This window comes from Bos indicus, chromosome 19 (assembly GCF_029378745.1).
Source record: "Bos indicus isolate NIAB-ARS_2022 breed Sahiwal x Tharparkar chromosome 19, NIAB-ARS_B.indTharparkar_mat_pri_1.0, whole genome shotgun sequence".
NCBI lineage: Eukaryota > Metazoa > Chordata > Mammalia > Artiodactyla > Bovidae > Bos > Bos indicus.
In genome coordinates, this window is record NC_091778.1 from 24,784,004 (window position 1) to 24,798,130 (window position 14,127).

Below are 14,127 nucleotides of genomic sequence, written 5' to 3' on the forward strand. Positions count from 1 at the left end.
TTAGCATCATTCCTTCCAAAGAACACCCAGGGCTGATCTCCTTTAGAATGGACTAGTTGGATCTCCTTGCAGTCCAAGGGACTCTTAAGAGTCTTCTCCAACACCACAGTTCAAAAGCATCAATTCTTCGGCGCTCAGCTTTCTTCACAGTCCAACTCTGATATCCATACATGACCACTGGAAAAACCAAAGCCTTGACTAGACGGACCTTTGTTGGCAAAGTAATGTCTCTGCTTTTGAATATGCTATCTAGGTTGGTCATAACTTTCCTCCCAAGGAGTAAGCGTCTTTTAGTTTCATGGCTGCAGTCACCATCTGCAGTGATTTTGGAGCCCCCAAAAATGAAGTCTGACACTGTTTCCACTGTTTCCCCATCTATTTGCCATGAAGTGATGGGACCAGATGCCATGATCTTACTTTTCTGAATGTTGAGCTTTAAGCCAACTTTTTCACTCTCCTCTTTCACTTTCATCAAGAGGCTTTTTAGTTCCTCTAGGGGTATTAATAAGTAAATAAACACTTTTTAAGTTTGATTGAGTATGGGGTTCTGTGTAAGGAAATGTGCTATCCTGTAGTTCTTTGTAGTGGCTAACTTCCAGGGATCTCTCTGGAATTAAGGTGAATAAAGGAAAAGTGTTCATATTTCCTGTACAGAGATTTTATGTTGTCCCAGGAACAAGGTAGCACTTCCGAAATAGTTGTTTCAGGGCCACAGAACACTCACCTGTAAGAAGTGAACTTACCCAACTAGACAAATTGCATTTGCATTTCTGCTCATTGCATTTCAATTATCTGTTCCTTGAGCTCTTATGTGCTCACCAGAATTACTGACAGTTAACTGAGGCAGATAAGAATTTTCTGAGAGACTCTTTTGATAACTGTGAAATTAAGAATCTGGGAAATTTTTAAGGAATTTAGTTGAAAGCTTATGTTTTTAAGGATTTGCATGTTGTAGATTTAATTCATTTTTAATCTGTGACAAAGATACAAGGATATGTTTTATGATACTAGTATTTTGTGTGTGTAAGGCATCTATTTTATCTCTTCATCTTTCCTTCCATGTTTGTTTATTTTATGAAAAATATACTGACTGCAGAAGAAAGGAAGGTGAAGATTAAGAGTCAGTTGTATTGGGAACTTCCTGATGGTCCAGTGGTTAGGCTTCTGGGCTTTCACTACTGAGGGCCTGGGTTGGGGAGCCCACAAGCTGTGCGTTGTGGCCAAAGGAAAAAAAAGTTAATTATATTGATTATTTACTATTATTCTTGTTATTTTATTTTTAAAGGGTAAAAGCACTAGCAGAAAAAATGAGACAAAGCTGTTGACTAAAACCGAAATGAGTATTTTAGATTCTGATCCTGCTCCATCATTTTTGTCAGCTATGGAAGTGTGTTAGTCGCTTAGTCATGTCTGACTCTTTGTGACCCCCGTGGACTGTAGCCTGCCAGGCTCCTCTGTTCATTGGGATTTCCCAGGCAAGAATGCTGGAGTGGGTTGCCATTCCCTTTTCCAGGGGATCTTCCTGACCCAGGGATTGAACCCAGGTCTCCTGCAGTACAGGCTTTACTGTCTGAACCACTAGGGAAGTCTCTGTGAGCCTTGAGCAATAAGCCTATTTTTTACCAGTAAGTGGATAATGTTGACAGTATCTAATTCATAGGGTGGTTGCTATTATTGGATAAAAGGCCTCTAAATCCTTTAGTAGATATTTTTTATTGTTAGAGACTTTAAGAGAATTAGCATACTGTTTACTCATAAAAGTAAGCAATAATATAGCTCTTATAGTTTTAAGTATATTTCTTAAGAATTTTCAAAATTTCTTAATAGGCAAGAAGTGCTGTGTAAATCAATGCCAAATGGACTAACTCTGTTTTTTAATATAAAATTATATTGCTTGCAAGCATTTTATTTAAACTGCAGAGTGTATTTGTATCTTTATTTTAACAAAGCTTTTATTGGTACTTCTTTTTTTTTTAAGTAATGTGCTTATTGTATTTGGCCTGTACTGGGGCTTTGTTGGCTTAGTTGCCTGACGCATGTGCAATCGTAGCTCCCCAACCAGGGATTGAACTCGTGTCTCCTGCATTGGAAGGTGAATTCTTTAGCACTGGACCATCAGGGAAGTCCCTTATTTGTACTGTTAAATATTAAATAACTCCACATTTTTCCTTCTTTTTTAGAATACCTTTTTATTTTGGGATAATTTTAGATGTGTAGACAGGTTGTAAAGATAGTGCAGAGAGTTCTTATATATACCCTGCCCCTAATTTCCTCCACTGTTAACATCTTATATTTCTGTGGTACATTTGTCAGTCTTGGTATTTCCTATTAGCTAAACTCCAGACTTGATTTGAATTTCGCTGGTTTTCCTTTAATGGCCTCGTTCTGTTCTAGGTTTAATCCAGGGTACCACCTTGCAATTGGTTGTCTTGTATCCCCAGTCTCCTCTGGTCTGTGACAGTTTCTCAGTCTTCCCTTGTTTTCCATGACCTTTGCAGTCTTGAGGTCCTGGTCAGGTATTCTGTAAAATGTCTCCCAAACTGGGTTTGTCTGATGCTTTTTCATGATTACAAGGGTTGTGGATTTTCAGAAAAAAATACCGCAGAGGTGAAGTACACTTCTCATCACATCATGTCAGAGGCTGCGTGATGCCCACAAAACATCACTGGTGATGCTAACCTTCATCACTTGGTTAACGTAGTGTTTGTCAGTTGTCTTTTAAAGTTATTATTTTTCCTTTACCTTTTGGAAATGTGTCCAGTTACATGCCCTGGTGAGGGGAGTATCAGTTTACACGTGTCTTTTGGAATTCTTCAGTAAGGCAGATTTACCTCCTCTTCCCCTTTTATTAAAACAATTTACATCCATCAAGAAAATTTTGTTTAGGATTTTAAATATTAATTTAAGTAATCCTCGTTTTATTCACGTATTGTTTAAAACATTTTAACAGTGGTTTGAAGAATAAAGATCAGAGAAAGTCTTTGAAGGAGCTACATTTAAGTGAATTATATATCCCTGTAGAAATTATTCTGAGAGTAAAGTTCAGTGTTGGGATTTTAGAGAAGAGCTCCACATTTTGGGACTTGTTTGGAGGGAGACTGCTGTGATCTGAGAAGCAAAGCAAATAAGGCATCTTATTCATCTGTGCTGTGCTACTATTTGAATCCACCTTGTTCTTCCCTTTCCCTCAGAAAACTTGTAAATACTGAAGCGGGAAACAAAATATTTTTGACTGACTGGACTCTTTAAAAACAGAACTAAGATCTATGTCCTGAAGGAGATTTACTTTATATTAAGGAGAATTTATAATTTGAGTGCAAGATAAGTCTTGAGCATCGCAGTTATTACAGTTCTTGGCAGTTTTTTTAAAATTTATTTTTACTTTATTTTTTAAATATTTATTTATTTGGCTGTGCCAGGTCCTTGTGGCATGCGAACTCTTGGTTGCAGCATGTGGGATCTAGTTCCCTGACCAGGGGTCGAACTCAGACCCCCTGCATTGGGAGCTCAGAATCTTAATCATTGGGCCACCAGGGAAGTCCCTAAAATTTATTTATTTATTTTTAAAAATGAATTAAAAAGTTTATTAGCCATAGAAAAAAAATCGATTCTTTAATTCTTATTAAGTTCCCTGTAAAACAGTAAACTTGCAGAAAATTTGTTCCTCATGAACAGAAAATCACTATGGTTTTGGTCCAAAATATGTTGGGATTTTTTTCCTTTCTTCAGATGACAGACAGATGGATGTAGCCGAATCTATGAACGAGTGTACTTGCCCCAAATGTGCAACATAAATACAGAAGCGATGAACAGAAGACTCATAACCACTACTGGAACAGGGCCCACTTTGAGCCCTGGTGAATCCTCTGTGTTGAATCGTCACATCCCCCCAGTGCCCGCTGAGGTCGTAAGGCCTGCGCTCCTTGTTCCACAGCTGGCATTCTTCCTCTGCCGGATGGTGGATCCCGCTGACCGGGCCGCCACTGCTTTGCTGGGAGAGCGCCCTGAGGAGCCCATGTTAGTGCCACTGGGGGCCGGGCCAGGCATGTTGAAGACAGGAGGGTGGCAGGGAGCCGAAGTGAACTGCAGGGGAGTGATAGAGCCTCGAAGCCAGAGCTAAAATTTATTTTTAATTGAAGGATAATAACAATATTGTGTTGGTTTCTGTCACATGTCAACATGGGTCAGTCATAGGTACACATATGTCCCTTCCCTCTTCTGCCTCCCTCCCACCTCCCACCCCCATCCCACTTGGCAGTTGTTTTTTTTTTTTTGTTGTTGGCAGTTGTTTTTAAATCTTGCCCTTCTACTGTATTACTTGTACAAGGAATATCATTAGGTTTCAACTTTTAAAACCCTTGTCCAATACCATTACTTATTTTTGTTTCTCTTCTAAATTTTCATCAATTTTTCTGTCCAGCAAACATTTATTTAGATATATTCTAAGCATTGGTGATGCAAACATGATTGTCAGCACTTGCCCTCAATGATCTTAGAATTTATAAACACATATTTAACGTGCAAAGGTAGAACAATAATGCTAAAATCACAATATATACTTGGCAAGATGTTTTCAAGGAGATCTTCACAAAGATGTTGGTTAAACATTTTTGAAGAAATCGTGTCATGTTGTTTGGAGAATTAATTTGTACCTAGTCTCAGAAGTACCCCTTAGTTGGTGAGGAAGTTACATGTAGTTGTAGTTCAGTATGGCTGGAGTGATGATGAGTATAGAGAACACTGCCCTGATCTGACCTCTAAAGCCGGGTGGCACGTGGACCATTTTCATTTGTAGGCTCGTCTTAGACTCACGCAATGCAAATTCCATGGTTGAGGGGGCATCAGGGGCTATCTGCATTTTCTGTAAGCTTCCAAGTTGATTGTTTTTGAGAAGAACTCTTTTTGTCCTTGAGGTGGCAGAGGGTGATTTTAATTTGTGATAAGTGACATCATTAGATTTCCCTTTTAAAAAGACAGCTGTCAGCATTGTGGGAAATGCAGCTATGGAGTGGATGGAGGCAGATAGGCCTGTGATAACTATTTAAGAGACAGTGAAGGTTTAAAGAATGGATTCGAGAGAGATTGAGTATGTATAAATTATTAACCGATTTGATATGGGAAGTGAGACAAACAAGGAATGAAGAAGGTGAAGAATTGAGAATTGTTTGTTTTGGTTTGCGCTGTTGAGCAAATATGGGTGTTTGGAAGCAATGAGAAAGAGTTGAAGGAGAACCAAGGTTGGGGGAAGTTTTTTTGGTTGTTGTTGTTTGTGTATGTTTTAACAGGATAACCATTAGGTGTATTGGAGACTTGAATTCTAAAATATTTTTTTGTTGTTGTTTTATATCTATCAGTATAATTAATAGTAGATTTTTTTAAATTTTTGCTTACTAACCTTATGAGGTATTAATTCATTCTTTTATTTTATAATTAATTCATTTCATTTCATAAAATTCATTCTTTCATCAGAATGTATTCAGTGCACTCTTATGAGAACTGTGCTGAGGTGCTGGAAAGTACTCCAGACAGGGGACAAGCAGTAGTAAAATAATAAAGGTGTCAAAGTGAGGAGAGGGAAGGCGTGCATTACAAGGTACTCAGTGTTAACTAGAGTTTGAGCAATGTGGGGCTTGATTAGAAGTAAGACTTGAAATGTGGAAAGGGACCAGATACTAATCAAAGACCTTATACACTGTTAAGCATGTGGACTTTGGGAAATAGGTGCAGCATAATGCAGTGATTAGAGGCCCTGACTTTGGAGATCAGATGCATGTGTTCAGCTCTGCTACTTACATAGCTCTGTTGCACTACACACACACATACACAGAGTATAAAAGCTCCTTATTTAAATCTTCATAGGTAGTTATGAGGAGTAAATGAACACTTCTGAAACACTTAAATCAGTGACTAGCATACAGTAAGTGGTATTTAAATAAATGTTAATTAAAAACTAGTGTGCCAATGAACAATTGTTTTTAAGTTAAGTGATATGGTCAGATTGTATTTTAAATAGATAATTCTAGGGCTGAGTATAAGATAAATGTTAATAGGTCAAGACTATATTTAGAAAGACCTGTTGGAATTAAATTAGGCCAGTCCAAGGACTTCCCTGGTGATCCAGTGGCTAAGACTCTGCACTCCCAGTGCAGGGGGTCTGGGTTTGATCCCTGATAAGGGAACTAGATTTCACATCCCACAAGTAAGAGTTGTGCAACTATTAATCAAAGATCCTGTATGCTGCAACTAAGACCCAGTGCAGCCAAACAAGCAAATATTCTAAAATAAATAAGTAAATTAGTCCAGTCCAGGTGAGAGCTGATGGTGTGAACTGTGGTGGTACTATTTAGGACAGACAGAAAAATTGAACAAACATTGAAGTGTTAAACTTGGCAGATACAGGTAATTGAATATAGAAAAAATCAAGGCTGACCCCCCCCCCCCATTATTCATTAAAGTACTTTGGGTCTTAGATATCCTCTACGCTAGTGATATTTGAAGCTTTGGTGTATATTATGATGCTTCCATAAAAACGAGAACTAATGACCTGGTACAGTTTTTAATTTCTCTAAAGGTATAGGCCTTTGCTGTTTTTCTCAGTAGATGGAGGGAAATTTCTCTTTAAAGATCCACTACTATGTGTAAAACTCTCATTTAACCCAAGTCCAAAGAGCCAGAAAGCTTAAATAATGATTTATTATGTTGTTTTTATGTTATAACTTTATATTAAAATTTGTGATTATAAAAAGATAGCACCATAGTAATGCTGTAAAAATTTAAAGTGGCTGCTGAATCATTAAAGAAGTTAAAATTTGTTAATTCTATTATAGCTATAATTTTTCATTGCTTATTCATATATGGTAAATAAACTTGGATCGATACAATATTTCATCACGTATTCATTCCTTTGATAAATTTTACTTCTCTCTTCCCTACTTTTAGATTTGTCAAATTCTAAGAATATTTTTTCGTGCCATTCAGTTTTACAAAAATAGGAAAACTTGATTGAAATTAGAGTGTTCTCCAGAGTCTTAATGAAATAATTAAATGGGTAGGAAATTCAGTATCCTTCTGTAGTCTTTTAAATCTGGGTCCTGGGTTAAAGTCATGAACATCACGTATGATATGTGTCACGCTGTTTCAGGGCTCATTAAATCTCCCTACTAAAGATGGTTGAGAACGATATTTAAACCAGATCTTGAATGAGTAATTGGAGTGGACATGGAAGAAGGTCATTTTAGGTAAAGGAAAGAGCAACATATACAGGTACAGAAGCATGAAAAACTATTATGTGAATGCTGGTAAGTAATTTGCAGAGGGAATTGTAGAGTACATGTCAGTATGAGACTGAAAAGGTACATATGAGCCAGATAGATAGAATTTATAAATTCTGGGTTGTTCTGAATTCTAGGCAATTTGGAAGGCATCGTTTCAAGCAAGGTGAACATTATAATCAGATGTAGAGTTAGGTAGTTTAGGTGGCAGTGAACAATGTAGATTGGAGTTGGAGGGGCTCTTAAGAGGTTTTTTCAGGAAAGAATGATTAGTGCTTGAAATAGTGACAATGAAGGTTGTTGACTGGAGAAAGGTTTAGGAGGTAGAATTGTGAATGGGGAGTGTGTAATGTGCCGCAGTGGGAAAGAAATCACCTGCCAGCGCAGGAGACGCCAGAGACGCGGGCTGGAGAAGGAAATGGCAGCCCACTCCAGTATTCTTGCCTGGAAAAGTTCATGGACAGAGGAGCCCGGCGGGCTGCAGTCCATGGGCTTATATGACTGAGCATGTAGCAATAAACTGGTAGAACTTTAAAAAAAAAGAGAGAGATGCGGGCTTAGTCCCTGGGTGGGGCAGGTCACCTGGAGGAGGAAATGGCAGCCCACTCTGGTTTCTTGCTCGGAGAATTCTGTGGACGGAGGAGCCTGGAGGGCTGCAGTCCATGGGGTTTAGAGTTGGACACAACTGAGCATCTGAGAACACACACAGTGTGCGATGAGGAGTGGCAGGTATCAGAAGACAGCTGAGATTTGTGGCTTGGGTGTTTGGGTGAAATTGAGAAGCTGAGTGTCATTAGCCATCCATAGCAGAGAAAAAAAGGAGGAATTATGTGAAATAGTACATAAAGCGCCAGATTAATTTTCCTGAACCATAGTTCTCAAATTGCTTTCTTGCGAAAAACCCATTGCCAGCTTTTTACTGTATTTATTTAGTCAGCTTTGTATATGAAAATGCAAAGGGTACCTTGCTAAAAACGTATTTTTTTAATCCTAAATGGACACTCAGGGACTTTTCTTTTGTGTTCTATCTCACATTTCAGCAGCTTCACTTGTTTCTTATTGCCTGCCTTGTATCTGGTGATTCAGCCTTAAGATACTTTGTTTTCCTTATGGCATTTTCACTCTTTACCGCTCCACCATTCTCTTTTTTTCTGTGTATCTTCTGACATATATATCCTTCAAATCTGCATACCAGGTTCTTCTTTTCAGGTAACCTTCTCTAATTTTTTTTTTTCACCTGAAAGAAATTTTCTTTGAATTCATAATTCTAAGGTATCTACAAGTATTTTTTCTTGTTATTGTTGTGCAGTCACTAAGTTATATCTCTTTGTGACCCCATGATCTGCAGCATGTCAGGCTTCCCTGTCCCTCACTAACTCCCACAGTTTGCTCACTCATGTCCATTGAGTCAGGGATGCTCTCCAACCATCTCATCCTTTGTCACCCCCTTCTGTTTTTACCTTCAGTTTTCCCCAGCATCAGGATCTTTTCCAAAGAGTTGGCTTTTTGTATCCAATGCCAAAGTATTGAAGCTTCAGCTTCAGCATCAGTCCTTCCAATGAATATTCAAGGTTGATTTCCTTTAGGATTGACTGGTTTGATCTCGGTGTCAAAGGGACTCTCAAGAGTCTTCTCCGACATCATAGTTTGAAAGCATGAATTCTTTGACACTCAGCCTTCTTTATGGTTCAACAGCAGTACATGACTACTGGAAAAACCATAGCTTTGACTATACAGACCTTTGTTGGCAAAGTGACGTCTCTGCTTTTTAATATGCTGTCTAGGTTGGTCATAGCTTTTCTTCCAAGGAGCAAGTGTCTTTTAATTTCATGGCTGCAAGTCACCGTCCACAGTGGTTCTGGAGCCCAAGAAAATAAAACTCTGTCACTGTTTCCACGTTTCCCCCATTTACCTTGAGGTGATGGGACTGGATGCCGTGATCCAAGTTTTTTGAATGCTGAGTTTTAAAGGCAACTTTTTCACTCTCCTCTTTCACTTTCACCGAGAAGCTCTTTAGTTCCTCTTCGCTTTCTGCCATTAAAGTGGTATCATCTGCATATCTGAGGTTGTTGATATTTCTCTGCAGTCTTGATTCCAGCTTGTGAGTCGTCCAGCCTGGCATCTCACATGGTGTAGTCTGTGTATGAGTTAAATAAGCAGGGTGACAATATACAGCCTTGACATACTCCTTTCCTAGTTTTGTTGTAGCTTATATAAATTTTTACCTGACATACCAAGTGAATACTTACTAAAGAGCCTAGAACAGTACCTTGCACATAGTTCTCAGTAAGTGGTGCTTGATATTTGGTGATGTGAAGATGATTAAGACCAGTTGACATAATAGCAATAGGGCTGTCTACTTTCTGCCTTCTTGTGGTGGCAAAACTGATTTGTGTTCTGTCCTTGACACTAGAAAAGCAGTATCTCTTGTTACATTGATGATGTATGTAAGAATGTAAAAGGTACTACGCCATGTCATCTTCAAAGTGAAATTATAATTTCCTCTTTGTATGTCTTAACTATTCTAGAACTCTATGGAGAGAAGCCCTTAACACTGATTAACTCCTTAAGCTTCACCACAGTTGTTTGATTTATGTGGACAAACAGGCTTAGGAATTTTGAAAATTTGCCTAAGGTCAGTTTGTAGTTGATATTTGAACCTCTACTATTTGACTTCAAAATTCTACACAGTAGGACCTCAAAAGTGTAGGATTGATTCCTTCAGGGCTTTCATACCATTTATATATTCAGCTTGTTTTAAGAGGGCCCATCATGGGATCTAGATGTCATTTCTTTTGAATTTTATTTTACATATTTACAGTTTATTTTTATTATGGAATATGTCAAATATGCAGGAGAAATACCTGTGATGATATAACAAAATTTCCGCATAACTACTACCTGAATTAACAGAGGTTAACATTTTGCTTTAAAGTTTATTTTTAAGAAATACGGCTTTATTACATTTAAGAGTTGACACCCACTTTCCAGTCCTACTCACCCTCCCTCTTTCTAATGATAAAGTTCTTCCTAAAGTTTGTATATATTCTTTTATTCTGTTTTTATACTTTTTCTGTACATAAATGTATCCATGTGAAAGTGAAGTCGCTCAGTCATGTCGACTCTTTGCGACCCGACTGTAGCCTATCAGGCTCCTCCGTCCCTGGGATTTTCTAGGCAGGAGTGCTGGAGTGGATTGCCATTTCCTTCTCCAGGGGATCTTCTTACCCAGGAATCAAACCTGGGTCCCCCGCATTGCAGGCAGACGCTTTACCATCTGAGCCACCAGGGAAGCCACCAAGTGTATCCATAAACAATGTATAATCATCTTTAGAGTTTACATGAATGTTACACTGTATATTCTGCAACTTGGTTTTTTCACCTAAAAAAAAAAAGATGTATTGATATATGTAGATCTAGTTTATTGTGCTAAATAATTTCTTAATATATAATCATCTCTAGTTTGTTATACCTATAGTACAGAAATAGGCCTTTAAATTGTTTTCAGATTTTCACTGTTACATACGGTGTTGCAGTGAACATGAAAAAGGTGTCTGCAGATGATAAATTTTGTTTTTGTTCCACAAAGTTTTATCTTAAGGTTGATTAAGTATTTGTTCTTTAGTAAATTTTATGCTTTGAATTGAATAAATAGAATGAATAATATTGTTGACATTGATTTTAGACCATAAATTCCTAAATTTTGTTGCATTTTCCTCAGTCTGTTCAGAAAACCTATGTTTAATTCAGTATTGGGCCAGGGGTTGCACACTGGTGGCCTTTATGATGAACTAAGTGTAAATGCATTTCTCTTGTCTTTGGATAGTTAAATTTTTTTTTTTTTTGAGTCATTATCTTAGAATTCGGTTTTTTGGATTATCCTGAAAAATTAGAAGCTTTGACAACAGCGGGGCCCACATTTTCCTGTGGCAACAGTTGGTCTAAGCTGAGTCACAGCTGCTCTCCTTTAGATGGGCATAAACTTTCCATTGAAACAAGTTCCTACCACTCCATTATTGTTTATTATTGCCCTTGTACTGTTTATAGTGAAGAAATACTTTCCTATTGATGTCTTTATTAACAATGGGGGAAAGGTATAACTAGAGAACTGCAGTCATCAAGAAAAAGTGCCTTACTCAGAGGCTGCAAATGGATAATCCAGGATTCAGATTAGAAATATGTTTTGTCTGCTCAGATTTTTGTTTTTAATTAGATTTACTTAAAAACAAACAAACAGTTCTACCACTGTTGCTTTATTTCTAGCTGATTCACACTTTTACCTGCCTAGTTAGTCTCTGTATTTGATTTGTAATCTATTTAAAGCAGTTTATAAAGATGAAACCACAAAATACCACAAATTAAAAACAAAGAGAAAAAAGAAACAGAGGGTAAGGATAAAACAGAATCAGAATCTAGGCCAAAAAGGTCTATCACAGTGGTCTTTCTGCAGGCAGAGAGCACAGATTGGACTGAACTTTCTATGTGGTGGCAGGAGGAAAAAAATACCAGTTAGGTTATTTTTCACAATGTCCTTAGGATAAAAGTGAACCAATTAGTTCAGAAAGGTCACTAACATTTGGTACTCTCAGACTGTAGTTTCTCATAGGGGTCCTCATAAAGAAGATTATGTGTAATCATCATTTCCATCATCAACATCTCTAAGGTAGATACATGTCTAGTATTTAACAACACTCAATATGGGAATACCACGTCATATGAGAGTCAAGTCTGAATGAGTGGGTAGATTGTTTGACCCATGGATATAGTTTTCCTCAATCCAGTTTTGATACATATTGAGATTAAGCTTCTTGGCAAGTGCGGGTGTTCCATACATCAGGTGCAAACCATTTATATGTAGGATTTAAGTAGTTTTGTGAAAACTTAGTTTTACCCAAATAAACTTTGTGGGAGTGCTTGTAGATTCCTATCTGCTACATTCCTGCCTTGTTTGAAGGTGTAAGGAGCAGCATTCTTCCATAATATCCCAAACTGGTAAAGTCATTAAGAAATAGAGTTAAAGAAAAAGGGGGGTCAGTACACAGCTCTACTTTATGCTGCTGAAAACCATTAGCTTCAGCAGACCGTTCCTATAACAGTGGACTCCTGGTAAATACAAGGAGGAGGTGTTTTTATTTATGTCAGGTAATAGATATGGCCTCAGCTTTTTAACAGTACTGTATATTTCAATTGCTTAAAATAATTTTACACTTGGTTATTTTTTTCATATTATAGTCAACATATTATTTTCCTTTCTTCTAAAACCTGCCTCAGAAAACTGCCAGTCATTTCCATCTTTAGCCTTTCAGTTCACAAAGCTGACTTGGTCAGTCCTTGGCTCACGTTATACTCTATCATCTCCTTCCCTGTCCCCAGTCTCCCATCTTACTCTAACTAGATTGTACATTCTCCTAGGGATGGATTACATTTTATTCACCTTTATTTATAGTAAAACTTCATATAACAGAGTTCAGCAGAATAGTCAATGAATGATTGAAAGGCTATGTATATGTAGCTCACATCTTCAACTATATTGTAAGTTTCTTAAGACAGGGACTATCTAAGTCACATGCAGCTTTTCATAGATGAGACATGGGTTACATGGGACATAGATATGTTGTTTGATTTGTATGCTTGGTACCTGGTAGATCCTCAGTAAAAAAAAAAACTGAATAATTGACACTAAGAATATAGTTACTTCTCAGTGTTGCAGTGGAGGAGAGCATTGAATGTGGATAGTAGTACACTAGAAATCAGTTCAGTTGAGATATAATGAAAGTTTTCCCGTTGGATTGTGGGCAGTTGTCTTTGGTGGTAAAGACCCTCTAAAGGGGATCCACCTTTAGGACCAAGACCATATCCTTGAGAAATCCATCTTTAAAACCAGGAGCAAGTAGTAGACCAGGTCAAAAAGAAAAATCGCACTTTTGCATAATTCCCTATTGACTATAAAGCTCTTTTTTTCCCCCAAGTCATTGTTAACTGCTTCCATCCTAGTCCAGGCCTTTCTTAGCTTCTACTTATAGCCTGCCCTTTCTCTTTTATCTCCTGTACGTTATCTCCAAAACAGTCATCATGGAACATCAATTTTAGAACATTGCTCTGTTCTTAAGAATTGCAGTGATTCCTGTATTCTTATAATTTCTTTGGGCTGTCTGCATAAGTATTCACTGTAACTTGTACTTTTTTTAAAAAAAGCAACAGAACAATGTTTTCTGTTATTGTTTGTATGCTTAGAAGTATTAGTAAACTTTTTCCTCTGAGTTTTAAGGTAATGGATTTGTGTGTGTGACTTTGGTTTATCTAATTGTCACTTGTCCTTTGCATTTTTAAACAAAAACCAGAAGAGTAATTAATGTGCACATTAGAAGATTAAATGGTCTTTAATTTTTAAAGTTTTATTATAAAGTTGAGACAGGCCATTGATTTTCTACAGGATTTTTAAATTGGTTTACTTTTATGACATTAGTGTTAAATCTTTTAAAAGAAAAAAATTACATCAAATCCAGTCTAAGCAGCTGGATTTAAATGTATTTTATTGCCCATATTTCAGAATTTGAAAAAGAAAGATGGGAATAAAGTGGTAGAGTACATCTTTTATTTCTGAGGACATGGTAAATTTTTAATCTCAATTTTACTGTGATTCCTGTAGCAGACACAGAAATGCTTACTCGATCCCTACTGTGTGTGGATTACCATAATATTTGGTGGAGACAAAATGAGAAATATGTCAGATTTGCAGCTTTGGAGGAGTGTTGTTGAGACAACATCAAGGCAGATAATTACTGTGTGCTGTGAGAAATGTTAAATATGTGTATGTACAAAGAACTATGAAATCTCAGAGAGGAGGGAGTTACTC

The 14,127-nt window shown here is 37.3% G+C and overlaps 1 protein-coding gene and 1 pseudogene across 3 annotated transcripts in view; one reads left to right on the plus strand and one right to left on the minus strand.

Annotated features, from left to right (window-relative positions):
• PAFAH1B1 (platelet activating factor acetylhydrolase 1b regulatory subunit 1) overlaps nucleotides 1-14,127 on the plus strand; it is a 67,857-nt gene that overhangs the window by 5,314 nt on the left and 48,416 nt on the right. The window lies entirely within an intron of this gene.
• LOC109573729 (protein transport protein Sec61 subunit beta pseudogene) lies at nucleotides 3,567-4,110 on the minus strand (annotated as a pseudogene).